The following is a 25,546-nucleotide window of genomic DNA, read 5'->3' as shown; positions in this document are numbered from 1 at the left end:
GCTGGTGGGAGTTCAGGCAAGCTTGGTTTCCTTTCTGTCCTCACCCACCTTCTCCCACTCTTCCTGTCTGCGTTCAGCCACTGCCCAGGTGGAGGCTGCCAAGGAGAGCTGGGTTTCAAGGAGGCTTTGTAGGAAACTAGAGGCTCTGGATGAAGCATAAGCTCCGGGTGCCTCTTGGGGACTCTGGGATGCAATTGTTCCCTCCTTCAGTTATAGGGACTGAATTGTGGAAGTTGTTCCTTACAGGTTAAGTGAAAGGAGGGATAACCATATGACCAGGATCTTCTTTGTTTTTTTGTGTCACAGGATATGGATATTTGTGACTACAATTCCTTGATTTTCAAAACACCATCTGGGTGCCCAGCAATTCAATTCCATTCCAACACGGACTTCCCAGAGCCAGACTCAGATGCTCATTCCCATGAGAATGACATTATTTCAAATGCCATCTCAAGTAACAAATCCCCAGGTTACCTGCATTTCTGCCTGACTTGGCTACAAATTTCAGGGTTCCCACAGCCTCCTACTTAGATTTGATAATTCACTAGAACAATTTTCAAAACTCAGCTTTTCTTGCTGTTACTTTTTTTTTTTTCCATAAAGGATGTGACTCAGGAACAGCCAAAGGGAAGAGACGTACAGGACAAGGTATGGGGAGACAGGGAGTGCCTAGGTCCTCTCGTTGTGCCACCCTCTTAGCACCTCAATGTTGTCACCAACCAGGAAGCTCTCTGAATGCCACCCTTCAGTGTTTTTTTTTTTTATAGAGGTTTCATTACATAGTCATAATTGATTAAGCCAATGGCTATTGGTGATTGAACTCAGCCTCAGGCCCTTTCCCCTCCTGGGAGGTCAGGGGATAGGGCTAAAGTCAAGACACTGAGCTGTGGCTATCTAATTGCTTGATATAATGACAGTCACAGAATACTTCTTGTTGTGGTTTTCCCAGGTGTGCTTTCCTATGATATATGGTGGGAGCACTAGCAAAAAGAGAACTGGGACTTCTTTGTGCTTACAGAAAGAGTTTTATGAAATCATTTGTGCTTGCATAAAAGTAGGTGTTTGTTGTAACTGGGTGTGTGGCGAAAATTTGATCTTCCTCTAGATAGCTAAGTTGTGGTGGAGTGGCAAATCTCCATCCAAGCTTAAGAGTTGGCAAGATCAACTTGATTTAGGTCAGTTCACAGTCGGGGTACTTTAATTCCAATTCCTTTAATTCTATTTTGGGCCAATGACTACTTTACCTTTGGTGAGCCCCTGGAGCTCCTGACCATATCTGTTCTTGTTAAGAGGTAGCCCTCTCCAAGTGAGTGCTAATGAAAAAGGGAAAGCAAGGCAGCCATACTGCTTTTCATTGCCCCTCCCCACCCCATCAAAGGCTCTATGAGTATATCAGACCATATTGATGAATTGGGGTTAACTAAACACAGTTACAATGTTAAACAGAAAAAAAATACATATTACATGACTGTGGACACAGAGTGTGGACACTCTAAGAAAAAAACTCCATAAATAATGGCTTTCACTATGTGGTTCTTGCATGGATACATCAAAATATATTGATATCCTGCTCTATCCCCTGTCACTCAACCTGACAGCTTGCATAGTTTCAGACTACTCTGCCACACCCCTTTTATTCATGAACATTGATTAGGTCCTCCTGTTTTTCATCAATCCTAACCACATTTCCAGAATAAATTGAAACCCTAATCCTTAGCAGTGTGTTTTCCAGTATGGAATACAGGCTCATTCTATTTAAATAAAATTAATCCATTTAGGAAAAATCATCTATTTCTATCCAATGCTCAGGCCATTTGACAGGTTAATCAAATCACAATCTCTGAGGGTGGGATCCTGATATTACAAAATGTTTTTTTGACTGATGCATAATATTTGTGATATTCATGAGGTGCAATGTGATGTTTTGATTCATGTGTACATTGAGTAGTGGTCAACTCAGGGTAAACTCAGTATATCCATCTTCTTAGACTTTGATCATTTCTTTATGGTACTTTCAAATTCCTGTCTTCTAACTATTTTGGGATACATAATGCATTATTGTTAATTATATTCAGACTCACAGAAGTTAAGGGTAGAATAATGATTACCATTTCATGTTTTGAATGCAGGTACTCTACATCAGAATAAAAAACTGGAATACAATTAAGAAACTCTGGCTGATAGAGGAGAGAAATAGTCCATTCCAAAATTATTGGGAATCTATTTTTTAGAGCACCTGATTTTAGAAGTGCCCAGGGTGACTCTAAAACTCAGCCAGAATTAATAACCACTGCTATAGAAAAGCCATCTGAAAAATGGCAGCAGGGGTTGGCTTGCTCTCTATAAGAACAAGGCCCATATAACAGTGCAAACTAAATGCATACTATGAAAAGGAAATATTTTCCTAATTGTGAAATAATTTGAACAATTGTCTCTGCCGATTATGGATGGAATATCATACCTATTTGTGAAGAGAGGTTCTGGTTTGTGTTTGTTAATAGGATTTATGATTTTAGACTCTTCCTTGGTAGATTTTGGAACATAAGGAAAAAGCCAAGTTCAGAATTAGCTGCCCTTAATCTATCCCCAGCTACACATGAAGCTTGTTGTTGTTTAAAAAAAAAAAAAAAAAAAAAAAAAAGGTTTTCAGTGCTTTTTGGAGGCTGTTTAATATCTGCCTTTGAATTAAGTTTTACATTCACATACTTTAAAGGGTTAAATTGTTTTTAAAATAATTATTTATTAAGAAATCAGCACTTTTATACCTATCTGATTTCATTTCCTCACAATAAAACGTCTTTATAGTTTCTGCTTCATGCCCTGGATGCTGCTATGTACATTTCAGCTGCTTTTGTTCTCTTTCCATTTCACCACTGAGCCCTGGGGACTTCACATTTGTGTCATGTGTGTATGGTGATAGATTCATTGAATTGAGTGATTTGGTGTCCATTTTTTTTATCATGGTTTTTATTTGTTATGGTGCATTTGTTTTCTTGCAAGTATTATTATGCAAACATTTGTTCTTCCTTTTATTTTCCCCTAGTTCCTTTGCTTAGAACTTGTGCTGTTTCCTTTAAAAATTTATTAAGGTAAAATTCACAGAACATAAAATTAACCACTTTAACGTTCACAATTCAATGGCATTTAGTACATTCATGATGCTGTGGGACCATTACTTTTATCTCATTCCTAAACATCTTTATTACCCCAGGAGGAAACCCTTTTCTCACTAGGAAAACTCATTACTTTTGGGTAGGACTGCATACTGATGGTGATAGTTATCCATTGCTGTGTAACAAATGACTTGGAAACATAGTAGCTTAAACTAATAGTCATTTCTTATCCCAGTTTCCAAGGGCCAGCCATCTAGACACAGCTGGGACTTCAGCTGAGTTTCTCACAAGGCTGTGGGAGGGTCCATTTCTAAGTTCACTTGTGGTGATCCATTTTCTTGTGGGCTGTTGGACTGAAGGCCTCAGATCCTTGTTGGTTTGGGCCAGAACTTGGCCTCCGTTCCTTGCCACATGGACCATTACACAGGTGTTTTAGTCAGCTTTTTTGCCACTGTGACTAAAAGACCTGACAATAGCAGCAATTTTAGAGGAGGAAAAGTTTATGTTGGGGCTCATGATATCAGAGGTTTCATCCATAGACAGGTGGCTTCTTTCTTCAAGGGTCCAGGTGAGGCTGAACATCATGGTGGAAGGATATGGTGGAGATAAGTGGCTTACATGATGATCAGAAAACAGAGACAGACTCCATTTGTGAGATACAAATTATAGAACTCAAAGACACTCACCCAGAGATGCACCTCCTCCAGCCACACCCTACCCACCTTCAATTACCAGTTAATCCCCATCAGGGGATTAATTCACTGATGGGGTTAAAGCTATCATGACTCAATCAGTGCACCTCTAAGGTTTCTTGCATTGTCTTACACAATGCAAGGGGTACACCTCACATTCAGACCATAACAACAGGGAAGCTAACTCCATCAGAGCAAGCCAATGAAAAAAATAGTAGAGAGTGGGGGCAATGGGAGAGAAAGAGAGAGAGAGAGCAAGAAAATGAAGTCAGTCTTTTTGTAACCAGTCTTTGAAGTGATATCCTACCCCCCCCCCTTTTTATTTTCTATTTGTTAGAAACAACCACTAGGTCCAGCCCACACACAAGCAAGAAGATTACCCAAGGACACAAGTTACCAATGTGTGAAGAGGCAGGGTCCATTTTAGACGATGCCCATCATGCTTCTGCATGGCCAGCACCCATTATTTTATGTTTGGATAGGTGACATTTTCAGAATCTGCTATCCAAATTTCAAGTAACCACTGACAACTAGAAGGTTTTTTTTTTTTTGCTTTTCCCATTACATATCTCAAGGAATTTATAATAATTTAGGAGATAGAAAGACTTACACAAGCAAAACTCATGAAGACTAAGGCAGAACAAAATAAAGCTTTGAATATATGTGCTTATTTAGAAAGAAAGTCAGGTGGAATTGAATAATTATTATAATCCTATGCCCAAATGTATGTCTGCATAAATCCATATTCTACTTGCTAGATATGAAACAAAATAATATTGATTAGTAAAAGGGGGAAAGATCAATATTGGCTGCAGCTATTAAGGAAGAAGCAAACCTTAAAAAGATCTTACTTACGGGAGAATTAACACTGGTGAAATTTAAAACCATGTTGTTTGAGCAATAGAAATCTGGTGATATTTAACACAAAGAAGAGAATATCTTGTGCACCTGTTTCAAGAACTGCAAGAATAAGAGGACTCTCATGTTATTATGTTTACCTGGAGGCAGATGTGGACTCTCAGGTGGAAAGAGTTCCTAGAAACTAGCTTTTGTATCCAGAATCCCACCATTGTCCCCTATTTCCTCCCAACTAACAGTGCAACATTGAATAATTTACTTAACATCTTTGAGTCTCAATTTCCTGGTCTATAAATTGGATAATCATATGTATATATGCAGGCAGATAGATAGAATAATAAGCTCATAGTAGAATTTCAAAGATAGATTATATTTGCTTGTATTTAACTAGTGCTAAGGGATGGAAACATTGTAGTGTATAGTAGGTTTGACTTAACACTGGGAAAAATTATCACAATTCTGAGCAGGAATTAGAAAACTATGACTGGGAGAATTTCCCCCATTGCTTATTTTTATAGGGACAATGAGAAAAACATAGTTTTTTATAACATTGAATAGTCACTAAGGCAGCAAGAGCAGCAGAAGTATAAATGAACATTGTATATAGCGTACCAAGTTGGGAGTGTTTGCTCTCTGGCCTTTTACCAAAAACAAACAAACAAACAAAAACATTTGTGACCCTTGGAAACCTTTCTCAAAATGGGATGTCCTCCTTGGAGAATGAGTAGGTTTCCTATAAAGAGGGTTTAAGAAGAGAGTAGAATGGTAGTAATGCAGAAATAAATGATAATGTTGTAAAGGAGCTTGTTATCATTTGGATATGAGGTGTGCCCCCAAGTCTCCCTGATGTAGGAATGTTGATGCAGGAATGTTCATCAGTAAAATGTTTAGATTATGAGAGCTATAACCTAATTGGTCCATTCTAGTTTGAATGTAATAACTGAGTGATAACTTAGGCAGGTGGGATGTGATTGGAAGAGGTGGGTCACTGGGAGCATGCCCTGAACAGGTTCATCTTCCCTGTGGTCCCTTCCCCTCTTTGTTTACTTCCTGGCAGCCATGAAGTCAGCACCTTTCTTCTGATACACCTTCCACCATGATGTTCTTTCTCACCTTGGGTTCAGAGCCACAAAGTTGGCCTACCAAGGTCTAAACCTCTGAAACTGTGAGCCAAAATACATTTCTTCTCTGCTAACTTGTTCTGTTGGGGTATTGTTTGTCACTGATGAAAAACTGACTAACACGGAAATCCAACCCTAGAGGACAACTGAAGAAATAACCTCCAAAGTCCAGGGGATTAATATCCAGAATACAATGAGAAGTCAAAAAACAAAACACCAAAAATCCAAACCAATAATTAGGCAAAAGAACTAAACTGACATTTTTTTAAAAAAGAAGAAATACAAATGACCAACAAACATACAAAATAACGTTCATATCCCTAGTAATCAGGGAAATGAGAATCAAAACTACACTGAGATTTCATCTCACTCCAATCAGAATAGCAATCACTCATCAAGAATACAAATAATAATATGTACTGGTTAGGATGTGGGGAAAATATATGCTCATACATTGGTGGAACTGCAAATTAGAATAACCACTCTGGAAACCAGTATGAAAATTTCCTCAGAAGATTGGGAATGAAACCCCAGTGACCCAATATCTCACTCCTCAGTATTTATCCAGAAGAACTAAAATCAGCATACTACAATGATATATACACATCAATGTTTTTTTTATTTTTTTTATTTTTTTATTGGTTGTTCAAAACATTACAAAGCTCTTGACATATCATATTTCATACATTAGATTCAACCAGCACAATTCACAATAGCCAAGTTATGAAACCAGTTCAAGTGCCCATCAACAGATGAATAAATAAAGAAAATGTGGTATATATACACAATGGAGTTTTACTCAGCCTTAAAGAGGAATGGAATTATAGCATTTGCTGATAAGTGAATGGAACTGGAGAGCATCATGCTAAGTGAAATAAGCCAGACTTAACTTTCTAAAAGTCATATATTTTCTTTCATATGAAGAAGGTAAAGCAAAATAAGGAAAAAAGGAGGAAAGGGGAATCCCATGAAAACAGAAGTAAGATTAGAGGAATGGAGGAAGGGGATTGAAGGGCAGGAAGGAGGGACAGGAAAAAGGGAAGAATTGGGGAATAAAGATGACAAAATAATTATGCTATGTACATATATGAATTTACTACAGTGAATTCTATCTTTGTATATTTTATAAAGCACCAAATTAAAAAAAAACTATAAATAAATATGAGGAAAACCAGTAAAGTAGAAGAAGGAGAACAGGGGGAGGGGATGGGGGAGGGAATGAGGAAATACTGGGAACTGAAATGGAGCAAATCATATTCCATGCATATATTATTATGTCAAAATGAACCGCAATAGTGTGTATAACTATGATGTACTCACAAAACCATTTAAAAACTGAACAGAAAAAAAATATGTGAAGTTGATTATAAAATTATCCACATACAGAATCTTATAATTCAACATAAAATATATTAAAAATAATTTATGACTAATATGAATACCAGCGGTCCAAACTTCTTCCTCCTTCCTCCAAATAACAAAATAAAACCCAGATGTCTCATCTTACATGTTCTTTCTGCCTAAAACTATTAGAAGGAACAGGATCTCTTCCCCATTATCTTTTCTGAGTGCCTAAAACATGATAGGTATTTCTAATGTTTGGTTTTGTTCTCTAACTCTATGTACATAGGGAAATGAATTGGAATGAAATCCAACATTCTTTTTCTGCTTTTTCTGGCCAAAGAGCAAGGAATGGTTTTCAGGTCTCTATTATATTTAATATTTTTTAAAGAAAATATTTTCCTGGAGCAATCTGAGTCTATTATGTGTGGTAAGATTCCATACTCCTTCCATCTTTTTCTACTTCTCCAATAATTTGACTTTTTGAATTTCTTTGTTACTTAGACAAAATCTGTGTCTTTCTGCCTTTACTTAAGTCATCAAGATGTAGCATAGTTGGGGACAATTGTTAATTCTTTTTTAAAAAGATGGCTTTTCCAGCATCATCATGTGTACTATAGTGAAAATGACCACAAAACAAAATGTGTACATAGCAGTGGTATTTCCTTTTTATTTTCTACATTGACATGACATGGATTTGGCTAAAGAGTAGAGGAAATCTTGGTTAGGATTAGGTCATGGAGTGAGGTTGAGATGAAGCTGAGTTTTTTTTTTTTTTTTTTTTGGAAGGGTTGGTAGAAGAAGTATGGAAAGTAGAAGGCTGATGCCTTAGGAGGAGCAGGTCTCTAGTAGTGGATTCAAACTTAGATGTCCTTCAGGATCTCCATAGTCTAGGAGGTTACATGTGATCCCAAATCAATTAAATTCACTTTCCCAAAAACATGAGTCTTTTTTTTTCTTATTGATGTATACTAACTATACGGAATAGTGGGTGTCATTTTGGCATATTTTACATGTATATAACATAATGGGATTAATTTCTCTCCATAATATCTCCTCTAGCTTCTCCTACTCCCCCTAAAAGAGCCTGAATCTTGAGACCACAGAGATGCTGAGTCATTCCAAAAAAAGCCTTGGGAGAGTCTACCCTTTAGCGCCAGGTATAGTTCTGAGCGGCAAAGACAACTAAGCATGGGGAAAGCCTTGATCCACAGAGCAAGCAAATGCAGAAAATGAAGGACACGGAAGCAGGTTGAGCTTACCAAAGCAAGAAGGGATGCTGTATAGGTAAATCCTGAAATAAGTGTTGGCCACAGTTGCTCAATTTTGTTATTAATTCCCATTTCAGCCTAAGTCTAGGCTAGGACATATCTTATTATTCATTTATTCCAAATAACAATATTTTACCTTGCAATCTTCCTAGAGTGTGTGTGTGTGTGTGTGTGTGTGTTGCCTCTAAGGGACAGCGATGCTCCCTTTGTGATTAAGTACAGTGTCTTCTATGTGTCTCTGCTTGGAAGAAGATAATATTTTCACTTCAAAAATAAAATGTAAATAAAGAAATTATGAGTCAGTATATCCTAAGATATTAAAATGTGTGTGAATTAATTGTGACTGAAGATTTATGAGAGGTAGGATCTGAGATAAGATAAAGGTGGGTCCCAACAATTGTGGGAATGAGATGGAGGTTTGAAACTGTGAATCCTTCCCATTTCACTAGCCTTACTTCCAATCCTGCATGTTATATAGTCTTCCAGTTCAGTTGGTGGATCTGCCATTTTGTATCAACTATCCCAAGAGGTCTTTTTCAATATATTCTATCTCACATGGACTTCCTTTCTTGTTGCCAAGACCACCTTGATCCATTAATACAAAAACCTGGTATTACCTCTAGTGATCCATCTCAGACTGCTCAGTTTGAGATAATTGCATTTTTTTCATAATTCCCACCTTGTATAAATATTTATTATTGCATTTACTATGTGGTATTATAATTTCTTATTTACATGCTTACCTCTTTTCACTCTTCTGTGGCTATTCTTATTCATACAGAGGGGGAAAAATGGTTATAAACAATCACAGGCTAACAAAAGTCCCTATTCTGAATAAAACTAGTTTCAGGTAAACTAGTATATGACTACATAGCTGACTCAAGTCATCTACAAAGCCAGACACAATAGGCCACATGTGTGATTGCATCAGTAAGAAATATCCAGAATAAGTGAACACATAGAAACACAAAAGAGATTCCATTGCCAAGAGCTGAAGAAGAGGGAAATAGTGAGTGATTGATTACCTAATAAGTGAGGAGTTTCCATTTGGGGAGAACAAAGGTTCTGGAACTAGAAATAGGTGATGACTACACAACATTGTAATGGACCTTAGTGTCACTGAATCCTACACTTGGAAGAAGTTACTTAGTACATTTGGGGTTGCATATTTTTTACTACAGTTAAAAAGCATTTAAAGATTACTATTGACCACTATCACAGCAAAGCAGTAAGGTCTGTTCCCATAGGCTCTTGTGTGTTCTTGAAACTTCTCACTAGAGTATCTGGACTTCCTCTGCTCACTTGAATTCTGAGTCCTTCGCCCTCTAGGATGCTCTAGAATGATTTTATATCCTATAGACTAACCAGTATAATTTTCTACTCTATGAAAATTCTCATCAAGGGGGAAAAGATGATTTTTTTTCAGAAAAAGTAGGATTAAATACTATCATAATAGGTAACTTATTAAGCACCCCTGGAGATTTTTATAACTATTTTAATTTATAAAGTAATAATAATGTGCAAAAAATAGACATATGAATAAATGTAAAAACTAAAAGTTTTTTTTAAAAAAACTAAAAGTTTTATTGTGACTGAAGATTTATGAGAGGTAAGATCTGAGATAAAATAAAGGTGGGTACCAACAATTGGGGGAATGAGATGGAGTTTTGGAACTGTGAATCCTTCCCATTTCACTAGCCTTACTTCCATTAACTTCCATAAAACTCCATTAACCAAACCAGGGTTTTGTTACTCCTTTCCTGTGGGCACACACAGCATTCCCTGGCTTCTTGCAGTTAGTGAAGCAACTGAGAAATCTTCTAACCAACAGGATATTCGTGGAAGTCATGTAACCCACGTCTAAGACCAGCTGCAAGATCTCTGTGTGGTCATCTTACCCCTTTCCCTTCTGCAATGATTTGAAGGCAATGTGTTTAGATGGGACATCTATCATTTGTTATGTCCATAATTCTTTCTATACTTGTATTTCTAGGTCACAGGATATGAGCATTTATAATACACAGCCTTTCTTTGAATGCTAAACTTGATATTATCAATGGTTTTAATTTTACCAGTTTGATAGGTAAACGTCTCCTGGTTTCACTCTGTTTTTCTTTTGCTATTAATAGAGTCAAGCACCTTTTCATATGATTAGTAACTACACAGCTTTTATAAGTTGCTTGCTCAGATTTTTGACAAATTTTTCTATTGATTTTTGAATTCTCTTATTGGTTGAGAGCAGCTTTTGACTGTTAACCCTTGCACTGCAAATGTTTTCTTCCAGTTTGTTGTTTGTTTTTGACTTTGCTTTCAACATATGTTCCCACACAGGGATTTCACATTTTATCTCTTCACTTTCATCTCTCTTAAATTGAATGCTTTCCAATTTTTATATCTTAAAATTTGAAGTGTTCTTCTTCTCAGCAGTATTTTCAAGGTCCAAGACACTTTTAAGGTGCAAAAATCACTTAAATTTGAAATCATTGAGGTGACTGATTGATTGCAGTGTAGAGGAGGGAACCCAGGGTGCTCTACCACTGAGCCCCATCCTCAGCCCTTTTTATTTGTCTGAGATGATAGTTAGAGGGCTGGGGTGAACAGATAGATACTTGTTAACATATTGTGAGTTACTGCTTTTTGGTGAGAAAGTTGAATGAAAAGGGGTGTGTTTTGTTGAATGCCTACTATGTGCTAAGGCTTTGCCTGGTTTTTCTTGTTTTAAAATTTTTAATCCTCCTGACAATTCTGTAAATTTGTTTTTATTGTAACTATTTCAAGAAGAGCCAAGTTACTATCTTGCCTGTGGTCACATAGCCAATAGAGTGCATCTGTGTTGAGTTCATGTCTCCTTTGCTTCTCAGCGTTGCTTTAAGTACTGTACTAAGGTTCTGTACAGCCTCTGAAAGATGCCGATATGGATAAGTACATAGAACAAATAAAACTTGTACTTTGCCCTTTCACACTTCTCTTTTATCTTGCGGTGGTGGGGGGGGACCTATATGACTCAAGCATTATTCCCTTTCCATTATACTATGATGTGTTCTTTTGAGCTTTAAGAAAAAAAAAGAACATTAAAAAATTTTAGCTGTTTATAATAAGCAATTTTCTTTTACAAAACTGAATTAATCATCAATATTATCATGGGCTGATGTTCATGGACTGGATTCAGGCACCTTTGGAGATATTGATCCATTGGGTAATGGCTCTGCCCCATTTATCTCCAGGGCTTATTTGCTAGGGACTTACCTTGTTGAATCCCTCCCTGTTTGAACAGTCACTTCCTCTGTCTCGGCTGGCTGGCTTTGATGTCTAGTACTGTCTGGTATTATTTTTAAGATGAGAGTGTGGGAAGGAAAGAGGAAATGAGCTGTGTTTTGCACCAACTTCTGATCCAGGAGAACGTTTCTACTTCTGAATTTTCAAATCTGCTCTACCAGAGGTTTAAATTTCTTTGCATTCTAATCCCAGTTTGAGCCTTGTCTGATAACCTTTTCTTGGGCAAATATTCATAATAGCCAAAATAAAAAAAATTTTTAATCAAAGACTAAAAAAATAGGATCTGGAAAAACCCTAACCAAAGAAACTTGACGGCAGCGACTTTTTAATTTTTATTTTTTAATTTAGTAAATCAGGTGGAGAGTTGGAACTCTAGATTTCTGACTTTTATTCCTGCTGAATGGACTTGAGCAAGTCATTTAAATGCACGGGACAATGATTTCTCTACACACAAAGTAGAGGAATTCAAGCAGACTTTACCGAGACCCCTTCTAGTTGTTTGCTCTAATTCTGGAACACAGAGCAATCCTAGATGGAATGGACCATTGCCAGAGTTGGTCTCATCTGCCCTTCCTTTCATATTCCTTTCTGTGCTCTAAAAATTCCACAAGCAGCTACATATTCTTCTCTGCCAATGAACATTTTATTCTCTGATTCTGTGGGTATTTTTTTCACAGTTTTCCCAAATATTATTTCTTGCTCTAAAACCTTTCATAGTTACAGACTCCTAAAACTTTTCTCTGTGGTATGAGAATAATGTTATACATTATTAAATAATATTAATATGGTATAATCCATGCTAATCAGTTAATGGACTACTTCTTGCATGCTAACAAGGAACATATTTATTCCATAGAAGTGACACAAACAGATAAAATTATGAGCATTTAGTTGGGGCCACTGAGAAAGTTCTAGGTGGGTCAGGTCCTCTTCATAATCTCTTAAAAAAAAAAAAAACCCGGCCATTTGGTCTGTTTTGTTGAACAGAACACAAATGTTTTAAATATCATATTCCAATTCCCTTGAGGAGACTAAATGACCTTGGCATTCTTTTCCTGCCTTTAAAACCTGACAAATAGACATAGACTTCCTATGAGGACTGTGTTGTCTATTAATTCAGAGATGTCTAAAAGCCAGTCGATGTTAGCTGATTCCTAGACCCCTTGAGGGAGTTGGACCTAAGGGACATGACAAAAATCACTGAGATCCTTCTCTTAAATTTAAGGACCTATTGTGAACATACTTTCTATACAGAGATATGAAAAATTGTGCTCTACATGTATAATAAGGGTTGTAATGCCTTCTACTGTTGTCGTGTATTTAAAAAAATAATAAAATCAATAAAAAAAAATTTAAGGACCTAGCACTCCACTTGTCACTTTTGGAGACACGTTCTGTTCCTAAACAAAATTCTGAGTCCTGTGTAGTCAAAGCTTGGGTGTTTTATTTGTGTGTGTGTTCCATGGTGCCTAGCCTAGGCTGCAGATGTGAAATTTTTAAATGAATATTGTTGACATGTCATGTTCTATGGAGATGTGATCTTCTAACTTTGTTACCTCCTGTTTCTGGCATACAACAACCTTTGAAAATATTGTAGAACCCTTAATTTTGCAGAAAGACTAAAATGAAGACACCTAAGGAGCTTATCTTCCATCACAAGTAGAGTGTGTGGCCACAGCTTGATTAGAACCAACTTCTGACAAGTGGCCAAAACAGAGCACGAGCAGGCTGATCCCTTCTGTGATGACTCTGCTAGCTCTTGGGCTCCCCATGGCAAGTTTTGAGTAAAGGGAGAGAGAAGAATGCCTGAGAATGGCAGTGGTTTTGTAGAAGACTTGGAACCCAACAAATGCTAATAATCCTGAAAGCTAGTGCAGTCGAAGAGAAAAATAGAAGTGTGTGCTTAGATATGCCACCCAGTGCCTTTGTCTGCTTAGCCAGGGGATCCTCATAATGTGTCATCATCTTGGATTTTGAATTTGGAGATTCAAATTGGGTCCCAGAACTGCCACTTACTAGCTGAGTGTTCTTTGGCAAGGATTGCAGTAAAGGTTCCAAAGCTTTTCAAGTTACCTACCAGGCCCTGCATTATGAAGCTCTGGGCTACTTCTGCCTTGGCCTGGTGGGCCACATTTCCGTTTCCTCACTGAACCAAGCATGCTCTACTTCAGGGCCTTTGTACCGGCTGCCTCTCTCCCTGGAATGTTCCTCCTTCAGAGCTGCTTTGGTAATTCCTAGCTTTCCTTAGGTCTGTGCCTCCTCATCCGAGAAGCTTTCCCTGATAGCTGAATAGTTCTTCATCTGATTGCAGATCCTAGTTCTGAAAAATTATATTACAATGCAAGAACTTAATGGAACATAATATGGAACATAAAATGAATAGATTTTCAATGTTCTTAGCACAAAAAAATTGAATAAATAAGTTGGTGCAGGGATAGATATATTCATTAGCTTGATTTAATTTTTCTAAAATATATACATAGATCAAAACATTCAGTTGTTCCCCATAGGGAATTAAATTATTATTTGTCATTTAAAAAATACATATAGGGTTAAAAAGATATATAAGGAATAGACTTCTGGATTATTCACTGTTTTAATCCTAGAATAGAAAAGTATGGATAGAGTGCCAGGGATCCCAGCAGCCTGCAGCAGGGCCCGGAGAGCCAGGCCAACTGATTCGCGTGGCCTGCCCTGCGGCTACAGAAGGCGTGGCGCCTCAGTGAAGCCATTAATTGGCAAGCAGGGAGGTTAGGGAAGGCCATTAGGTGGAATCCCACCAGCCAAGCCCACACGGACCCTTGGGCCGAGCACGGGTTCTCAGAAGGGGAAGGAAGCGGTACAGTCCCATCCCCCACAGCGGACACCCCGCCGAGGCAGTCAGCGGCCAGCATCCGGGAAAGCTGAAGGATACACCACCACTCTCCTTCAGAGTGCGACATCAAAACAGGTCGGTGTCATTCAGCTCACCCCCCAGACAGCGGGAATTCGCATAAAATCTCTCCTAGGCTTGCCGGGAGAGGGAGTATCAAGCTGAACCTCCATACAGTCTAGGGGGAAACCAGAGACACCTGACCTCCAACCCCTCCTCCCAGTAGCAGCCAAAAGGAAACCTGGCTAGCCAGCGCTGGGGGAGGGGCAAGCAGAAAAAATCAAAGTGATAGAGTGCCAGGGATCCCAGCAGCCTGCAGCAGGGCCCGGAGAGCCAGGCCAACTGATTCGCGTGGCCTGCCCTGCGGCTACAGAAGGCGTGGCGCCTCAGTGAAGCCATTAATTGGCAAGCAGGGAGGTTAGGGAAGGCCATTAGGTGGAATCCCACCAACCAAGCCCACACGGACCCTTGGGCCGAGCACGGGTTCTCAGAAGGGGAAGGAAGCGGTACAGTCCCATCCCCCACAGCGGACACCCCGCCGAGGCAGTCAGCGGCCAGCATCCGGGAAAGCTGAAGGATACACCGCCACTCTCCTTCAGAGTGCGACATCAAAACAGGTCGGTGTCATTCAGCTCACCCCCCAGACAGCGGGAATTCGCATAAAATCTCTCCTAGGCTTGCCGGGAGAGGGAGTATCAAGCTGAACCTCCATACAGTCTAGGGGGAAACCAGAGACACCTGACCTCCAACCCCTCCTCCCAGTAGCAGCCAAAAGGAAACCTGGCTAGCCAGCGCTGGGGGAGGGGCAAGCAGAAAAAATCAAAGTGATAGAGTGCCAGGGATCCCAGCAGCCTGCAGCAGGGCCCGGAGAGCCAGGCCAACTGATTCGCGTGGCCTGCCCTGCGGCTACAGAAGGCGTGGCGCCTCAGTGAAGCCATTAATTGGCAAGCAGGGAGGTTAGGGAAGGCCATTAGGTGGAATCCCACCAGCCAAGCCCACACGGACCCTTGGGCCGAGCACGGGTTCTCAGAAGGGGAAGGAAGCGGTACAGTCCCATCCCCCACAGCGGACACCCCGCCGAGGCAGTCAGCGGCCAGCATCCGGGAAAGCTGAAGGATACACCACCACTCTCCTTCAGAGTGCGACATCAAAACAGGTCGGTGTCATTCAGCTCACCCCCCAGACAGCGGGAATTCGCATAAAATCTCTCCTAGGCTTGCCGGGAGAGGGAGTATCAAGCTGAACCTCCATACAGTCTAGGGGGAAACCAGAGACACCTGACCTCCAACCCCTCCTCCCAGTAGCAGCCAAAAGGAAACCTGGCTAGCCAGCGCTGGGGGAGGGGCAAGCAGAAAAAATCAAAGTGATAGAGTGCCAGGGATCCCAGCAGCCTGCAGCAGGGCCCGGAGAGCCAGGCCAACTGATTCGCCTGGCCTGCCCTGCGGCTACAGAAGGCGTGGCGCCTCAGTGAAGCCATTAATTGGCAAGCAGGGAGGTTAGGGAAGGCCATTAGGTGGAATCCCACCAACCAAGCCCACACGGACCCTTGGGCCGAGCACGGGTTCTCAGAAGGGGAAGGAAGCGGTACAGTCCCATCCCCCACAGCGGACACCCCGCCGAGGCAGTCAGCGGCCAGCATCCGGGAAAGCTGAAGGATACACCGCCACTCTCCTTCAGAGTGCGACATCAAAACAGGTCGGTGTCATTCAGCTCACCCCCCAGACAGCGGGAATTCGCATAAAATCTCTCCTAGGCTTGCCGGGAGAGGGAGTATCAAGCTGAACCTCCATACAGTCTAGGGGGAAACCAGAGACACCTGACCTCCAACCCCTCCTCCCAGTAGCAGCCAAAAGGAAACCTGGCTAGCCAGCGCTGGGGGAGGGGCAAGCAGAAAAAATCAAAGTGATAGAGTGCCAGGGATCCCAGCAGCCTGCAGCAGGGCCCGGAGAGCCAGGCCAACTGATTCGCCTGGCCTGCCCTGCGGCTACAGAAGGCGTGGCGCCTCAGTGAAGCCATTAATTGGCAAGCAGGGAGGTTAGGGAAGGCCATTAGGTGGAATCCCACCAGCCAAGCCCACACGGACCCTTGGGCCGAGCACGGGTTCTCAGAAGGGGAAGGAAGCGGTACAGTCCCATCCCCCACAGCGGACACCCCGCCGAGGCAGTCAGCGGCCAGCATCCGGGAAAGCTGAAGGATACACCACCACTCTCCTTCAGAGTGCGACATCAAAACAGGTCGGTGTCATTCAGCTCACCCCCCAGACAGCGGGAATTCGCATAAAATCTCTCCTAGGCTTGCCGGGAGAGGGAGTATCAAGCTGAACCTCCATACAGTCTAGGGGGAAACCAGAGACACCTGACCTCCAACCCCTCCTCCCAGTAGCAGCCAAAAGGAAACCTGGCTAGCCAGCGCTGGGGGAGGGGCAAGCAGAAAAAATCAAAGTGATAGAGTGCCAGGGATCCCAGCAGCCTGCAGCAGGGCCCGGAGAGCCAGGCCAACTGATTCGCCTGGCCTGCCCTGCGGCTACAGAAGGCGTGGCGCCTCAGTGAAGCCATTAATTGGCAAGCAGGGAGGTTAGGGAAGGCCATTAGGTGGAATCCCACCAACCAAGCCCACACGGACCCTTGGGCCGAGCACGGGTTCTCAGAAGGGGAAGGAAGCGGTACAGTCCCATCCCCCACAGCGGACACCCCGCCGAGGCAGTCAGCGGCCAGCATCCGGGAAAGCTGAAGGATACACCGCCACTCTCCTTCAGAGTGCGACATCAAAACAGGTCGGTGTCATTCAGCTCACCCCCCAGACAGCGGGAATTCGCATAAAATCTCTCCTAGGCTTGCCGGGAGAGGGAGTATCAAGCTGAACCTCCATACAGTCTAGGGGGAAACCAGAGACACCTGACCTCCAACCCCTCCTCCCAGTAGCAGCCAAAAGGAAACCTGGCTAGCCAGCGCTGGGGGAGGGGCAAGCAGAAAAAATCAAAGTGATAGAGTGCCAGGGATCCCAGCAGCCTGCAGCAGGGCCCGGAGAGCCAGGCCAACTGATTCGCCTGGCCTGCCCTGCGGCTACAGAAGGCGTGGCGCCTCAGTGAAGCCATTAATTGGCAAGCAGGGAGGTTAGGGAAGGCCATTAGGTGGAATCCCACCAACCAAGCCCACACGGACCCTTGGGCCGAGCACGGGTTCTCAGAAGGGGAAGGAAGCGGTACAGTCTCATCCCCCACAGCGGACACCCCGCCGAGGCAGTCAGCGGCCAGCATCCGGGAAAGCTGAAGGATACACCGCCACTCTCCTTCAGAGTGCGACATCAAAACAGGTCGGTGTCATTCAGCTCACCCCCCAGACAGCGGGAATTCGCATAAAATCTCTCCTAGGCTTGCCGGGAGAGGGAGTATCAAGCTGAGCCTCCATACAGGCCAGGGGGAAACCAGAGACACCTGACCTCCAACCCCTCCTCCCAGTAGCAGCCAAAAGGAAACCTGGCTAGCCAGCGCTGGGGGAGGGGCAAGCAGAAAAAATCAAAGTGATAGAGTGCCAGGGATCCCAGCAGCCTGCAGCAGGGCCCCGGAGAGCCAGGCCAACTGATTCGCGTGGCCTGCCCTGTGGCTACAGAAGGCGTGGCGCCTCAGTGAAGCCATTAATTGGCAAGCAGGGAGGTTAGGGAAGGCCATTAGGTGGAATCCCACCAGCCAAGCCCACACGGACCCTTGGGCCGAGCACGGGTTCTCAGAAGGGGAAGGAAGCGGTACAGTCCCATCCCCCACAGCGGACACTCCACCGAGGCAGTCAGCGGCCAGCATCCGGGAAAGCTGAAGGATACACCGCCACTCTCCTTCAGAGTGCAACATCAAAACAGCGGACACTCCATCCAGGCAGTCAGTGGACACCATCCGGGAAAGCTGAAGAATACACCACCACTCTCCAACAGCTTGCAACATCAAAACAGCCAGCAGCAGGACCCCGGAGATCCAGGCCAACTGATTCGCGCGGCCTGCCCCGCAGCTACAGAAGGCGTGGCGCCTCAGAGAAGCCATTAATTAGCAAGCAGGGAGGTTAGGGACTGCCATTAGGTGGAATCCCGCCAGCCAAGCCCACCGCCCACGCCCGGAACAGGCCCAGCGATCTGCCAGCATTGTAGTCACGACACCCCAATTGGAATAGGGACAGAGCAGAGCCGCCTTCCACTCCCGGAACAGGCCCAGAGAGCCGCCAGCGTGGTAGACACGTCACCCCAATTGGAGTAGGGGCACAGCCGCCGCCTGCACCTGCAAGGGAGACTTTTCAAGTATACAAGAGCAACATAAATAAATAGGGGGTAAATTTCAAAACACAACAGTTGCACCAAGCAGAAAGAAACGCGAGCAGTATGAAAAGACAAGGAAAGAAAGGTCCACAAGCAATGCAGGTCAACTCAACTTTAGAAGAGGTAATAGCTGCAACAGATGGAATATCAGATAAAGAGTTCAGGATATATATGCTTCAGATGATCTGGAGTCTCAAGGAAGACATGAGACAGCAAAATCAGACAATGAAAGATCACATTGACAAACAAATCCAGGAAGTAAAAGATCAATTTCACAGGGAGATAGAGGTAATAAAAAACAAACAAATTGAAATTCTAGAAATGCAGGAAACAATAAACCAACTTAAAAACTCAATTGAGAATACTACCAGCAGAGTAGATCACTTAGAAGAGAGAACATCAGACAATGAAGACAAAGTATTTCAACTGGAAAAGAACATAGACAGCTCAGCAAGTCTGCTAAGAAACCATGAGCAGAACATCCAAGAATTATGGGACAATATCAAAAGACCAAATTTAAGAGTCATTGGGATACAGGAAGGCACAGAGCTCCATTCCAAAGGAATAAACAGTCTATTCAGTGAAATAATACGAGAAAACTTCCCAGAATTGAAGATTGAGACAGAATCCCAAATCCTAGAAGCCTACAGGACGCCGAATGTGCAAAATCATAAGAGATCCACACCTAGACACATTATAATGAAGATGTCCAACATACAGAATAAGGAGAGAATTTTAAAAGCTGCAAGAGAAAGAAAGCAGATTACATTTAGGGGTAAACCAATCAGGATAACAGCTGATCTCTCAACACAGACTCTGAAAGCTAGAAGATCCTGGAATAACATATTTCAAACACTGAAAGACAATGGGCTCCAACCAAGAATTGTGTATCCGGCGAAATTAAGCTTCAGGTTAGAAGATGAAATTAAAACCTTCCACAATAAACAAAAGTTAAAAGAATTCGCAGCTAGAAAACCATCTCTTCAAAAAATCCTTGGCAAAACATTACAGGAAGAGGAAATGGAAAACAACATTGAAAACCAACAATGGGAGGTAGGACAGTAAAGGGGGGAAAGTAGTCAAAGAGGATAACAAATCAGGTTTAGTAACATCAATAAACAAATATGGATAGAAGAACAAACCATATCTCAATAATAACCCTAAATGTTAATGGCTTAAACTCACCAATTAAGAGACATAGGCTAGTAGAATGGATCAAAAAACAAGACCCAACAATATGCTGTCTACAGGAGACGCATTTGATAGGAAAAGATATACATAGACTGAAGGTGAAAGGTTGGGAAAAATCATATCACTCATATGGACCGCGGAAACAAGCAGGAGTGTCCATACTCATATCTAATAAAATAGATTTCAAGCCAAAGCTAATCAAAAGGGATATAGAAGGACACTTCATACTGCTCAAGGGAACCATACACCAACAAGACATAACAATCATAAATATATATGCCCCAAATAATGGTGCAGCTGTATTCATCAAGCAAACTCTTCTCAAGTTCAAGAGTCTAATAGACCAACATACAATAATCATGGGAGACTTCAACACACCTCTCTCACCACTGGACAGATCTTCCAAACAAAAGTTAAATAAGGAAACTATAGAACTCAATAACACAATTAACAACCTAGACTTAATTGACATATACAGACTATACCACCCAACATCAAGTAGCTACACTTTTTTCTCAGCAGCACATGGAACCTTCTCAAAAATAGACCATATACTATGTCACAGGGCAACTCTTAGACAATACAAAGGGGTAGAGATAATACCATGCATCTTATCTGATCATAATGGAATGAAACTGAAAATCAATGATAAAAGAAGAAAGGAAAAAGCAAGCATCACCTGGAGAATGAACAATAGGTTGCTGAGTGATCAATGGGTTTTAGAAGACATCAAGGAGGAAATTAAAAAATTCCTAGAGTTAAATGAAAACACAGACACAACATATCGGAATCTATGGGACACATTGAAAGCAGTTCTAAGAGGAAAATTCATTGCTTGGAGTTCATTCCTCAAAAAAAGAAAAAACCAACAAATAAATGATCTCATACTTCATCTCAAAATCCTAGAAAAAGAAGAGCAAAACAACAGCAAAAGAAGTAGAAGGCAAGAAATAATTAAAATCAGAGCTGAAATTAATGAAATTGAAACAAAAGAAACAATTGAAAAAATTGACAAAACTAAAAGCTGGTTCTTTGAAAAAATAAATAAAATTGACAGACCCTTAGCCATGCTAACGAAGAGAAGAAGAGAGAGAACCCAAATTACTAGCATACGGGATGAAAAAGACAATATCACAACAGACACTTCAGAAATACAGAAGATAATCAGAAATTACTTTGAATCCTTATACTCCAATAAAATAGAAGATACTGAAGGCATAGATAAATTCCTTGAGTCCTATGATCTGCCCAGATTGAGCCAGGAGGATATAGACAACCTAAACAGACCAATAACAATAGAGGAAATAGAAGAAACCATCAAAAGACTACCAACTAAGAAAAGCCCAGGACCGGATGGGTATACAGCAGAGTTTTACAAAACCTTTAAAGAGGAACTAACACCAATACTTTTCAAGCTATTTCAGGAAATAGAAAAAGAGGGAGAACTTCCAAATTCATTCTACGAGGCCAACATCACCCTGATTCCGAAACCAGACAAAGACACATCAAAGAAGGAAAACTACAGACCAATATCTCTAATGAACCTTGACGCAAAAATCCTCAATAAAATTCTGGCGAATCGGATTCAAATACATATCAAAAAAATTATACATCATGATCAAGTAGGATTCATCCCTGGGATGCAAGGCTGGTTTAATATACGGAAATCAATAAATGTTATTCACCACATCAATAGACTTAAAAATAAGAACCATATGATCATCTCAATAGATGCAGAAAAAGCATTTGACAAAGTACAGCATCCCTTTATGTTCAAAACGCTAGAAAAATTAGGGATAACAGGATCATACCTCAACATTGTAAAAGCAATATATGATAAGCCACAGGCCAGCATCATTCTGAATGGAGAAAAATTGAAGGCATTCCCTCTAAGATCTGGTACAAGACAGGGATGCCCTCTCTCACCACTTCTGTTCAACATAGTCCTCGAAACACTGGCCAGAGCAATTAGACAGTCAAAAGAAATTAAAGGCATAAAAATAGGAAAAGAAGAACTTAAATTATCACTATTTGCAGATGATATGATTCTATACCTAGCAGACCCAAAAGGGTCTACAAAGAAGCTATTAGAGCTAATAAATGAATTCAGCAAAGTGGCAGGATATAAGATCAACACGCATAAATCAAAGGCGTTCCTGTATATGAGCGACAAATCCTCTGAAACGGAAATGAGGACAACTACTCCATTCACAATATCCCCCCAAAAAATAAAATACTTGGGAATCAACCTAACAAAAGAGGTGAAAGATTTATACAATGAAAATTACAGAACCCTAAAGAAAGACATAGAAGAAGACCTTAGAAGATGGAAAAACATACCCTGCTCATGGATAGGCAGAACTAACATCATCAAAATGGCGATATTACCAAAAGTTCTCTATAAGTTCAATGCAATGCCAATCAAAATCCCAACAGCATATCTTGTAGAAATAGATAAAAGAATCATGAAATTCATATGGAATAATAAAAGACCCAGAATAGCAAAAACAATACTAAGCAGGAAGTGTGAATCAGGCGGTATAGCGATACCAGACTTCAAACTATACTACAGAGCAATAGTAACAAAAACAGCATGGTACTGGTACCAAAACAGGCGGGTGGACCAATGGTACAGAATAGAGGACACAGCAACCAATCCACAAAACTACAACTATCTTATTTTTGATAAAGGGGCTAAAAGCATGCAATGGAGGAAGGATAGCATCTTCAACAAATGGTGCTGGGAAAACTGGAAATCCATTTGCACCAAAATGAATCTGAATCCCTATCTCTCGCCGTGCACAAAAGTTAACTCAAAATGGATCAAGGAGCTTGATATTAAATCTGAGACACGGCATCTGATAGAAGAAAAAGTTGGTTATGATCTACACGCTGTGGGATCGGGCTCCAAATTCCTCAATAGGACACCCATAGCGCTAGAGTTAACAAATAGAATCAACAAATGGGACTTACTCAAACTAAAAAGTTTTTTCTCAGCAAAAGAAACAATAAGAGAGATAAATAGGGAGCCTACATCCTGGGAACAAATCTTTACTCCACACACTTCAGATAGAGCCCTAATAACCAGAATATACAAAGAACTCAAAAAATTAGACAATAAGATAACAAATAACCCAATCAATAAATGGGCCAAGGACCTGAACAGACACTTCTCAGAGGAGGACATACAATCAATCAACAAGTACATGAAAAAATGCTCACCATCGCTAGCAGTCAGAGAAATGCAAATCAAAACTACCCTAAGATACCATCTCACTCCAGTAAGACTGGCAGCCTTTAGGAAGTCAAACAACAATAAGTGCTGGAGAGGATGCGGGGAAAAGGGCACTCTTGTTCATTGCTGGTGGGACTGCAAATTGGTGCAGCCAATTTGGAAAGCAGTATGGAGATTTCTCGGAAAGCTGGGAATGGAACCACCATTTGACCCAGCTATTCCCCTTCTCGGTCTATTCCCTAAAGCCCTAACAAGAGCATGCTACAGGGACACTGCTACATCGATGTTCATAGCAGCTCAATTCACGATAGCAAGACTGTGGAACCAGCCTAGATGCCCTTCAATAGATGAATGGATAAAAAAAATGTGGCATTTATACACTATGGAGTATTACTCTGCATTAAAAAATGACAAAATTATAGAATTTGGAGGGAAATGGATGGCATTAGAGCAGATTATGCTAAGTGAAGCTAGTCAATCTTTAAAAAACAAATACCAAATGACTCCTTTGATATAAGGGGTGTAAACAAGGACAGGGTAGGGACGAAGAGCTTGAGAAGAATATTTACAGTAAACAGGGATGAGAGGTGGGAGGGAAAGGGAGTGAGAAGGGAAATTGCATGGAAATGGAAGGCGATCCTCAGGGTTATACAAAATGTCATATAAGAGGTAAGGAGGGGTAAGTCAAGAGAATACAAATGGAAGACATGATTTACAGTAGAAGGGGTAGAGAGAGAAAAGGGGAGGGGAGGGGAGGGGAGGGGAGGGGGGATAGTAGACAATAGGACAGACAGCAGAATACATCAGACACTAGAAAGGCAATATGTCAATCAATGGAAGGGTAACTGATGTGATACAGCAATTTGTATACGGGGTAAAAGCGGGAGTTCATAATCCACTTGAATCAAACCGTGTAATATGATGTATTAAGAACTATGTAATGTTATGAACGACCAATAAAAAAAAAAAAAAAAAAAAAAAAAAAAAAAAGAAAAGTATGTTAAATGAGAAAATAAACTCACTTAATTTCCTTATTTCTGTCTTATTTTATATAAAGCAAAGTAATAATTCTACTGCCTTTTTAAGAGTTAATATATGTGAAAGGACTTAAAAATTTTTGGTGCTTTTAATAACTCCAAGTGACCTACGAGAAATATAAGAAAGGCTTTACATTTACATATTGGTTAACTCTTTTTCTAAATTGGATTGACCTTTTGCAAAATTATTCACTGATTTATTTCTTCACATTTTAGAGAATATGGTCATGATCTATAGTATAACCAGTAATGATGATCAGATTATCTACTTATGTAAATATGAAATATATATATATGTATATATATATATATATATATATGTATATATATATATATATATAAACATTTATATGTAGAGATAAATAGATAGAATTAGATAAATCTGTCTGGAGAAGGACAATGCCCTGTTCATTGATTCTGTTTTGCAATTTCCTTAGTTTTTAATAGGATTAAGTCAGATTAATAAATCTGGTTATCTTTGAGAACATGGAAAATTTTCCAGATTCACAGTAATTAGTGAGTCAGGAGGAAGAAAGCCTATTGGATAGAGTATAAACTTGACTTCAGGACCAACAACTATGATTTATTCATGTAGCTTCCACATGAACATCTCTAGTGGCTGTTGAATATCAGCAACTGGCAGGGCAGAAAGAAGTTAGTAAAGGGTAGACGTTTGGGTTTCTTCTGATGAAGGCTATAGGGTTAAATGTGGAAGCTGGTCATTCCCCAGGGCAAGTTCAATATGACAACAGCAACTTCAAGTGACAAAGCAGTGTTGAGTGCTTAGTATATGTTGGACTTCATACTTTGTGTTTTTCATGCAATATTTCATGTAATTCTCATGAAGCTGATATTCTTCCTATATTCAGTTGAGGGGATCAAGGTTTAATGAGATGAATTCATTTTCAAAAGCTCACAGAGCTTTAGTGAGGATAGGAGCAATTATTCATACCCAGGTCTGTCTAACTTGGAAGCCAAAGCTTTTAGTCACTCTATGAAATTACATAGTGTATAATTTATGAAATAAAAATATAAACCCATATTTTAGTAAGGAAGGCTGTGCCCTTATAATGTATCACATGAGAAGCCCATGAGGCCCTGACAGGACTCCAGCTTTTCAGTTACTTGTTTGTTTCAGAATAGAGTCCAATATGAGACCCCAGGGTTTCATGCTTTCTGTTTATATGTCCACCATCATAACATGTCCTTTAGGGAAATACTACCCATCTTTTTTAAAGTG

The sequence above is a fragment of the Urocitellus parryii genome, chromosome 7, assembly GCF_045843805.1.
Source record: "Urocitellus parryii isolate mUroPar1 chromosome 7, mUroPar1.hap1, whole genome shotgun sequence".
Classification (NCBI taxonomy): Eukaryota; Metazoa; Chordata; class Mammalia; order Rodentia; family Sciuridae; genus Urocitellus; species Urocitellus parryii.
This window is presented reverse-complemented; position numbering follows the sequence as displayed.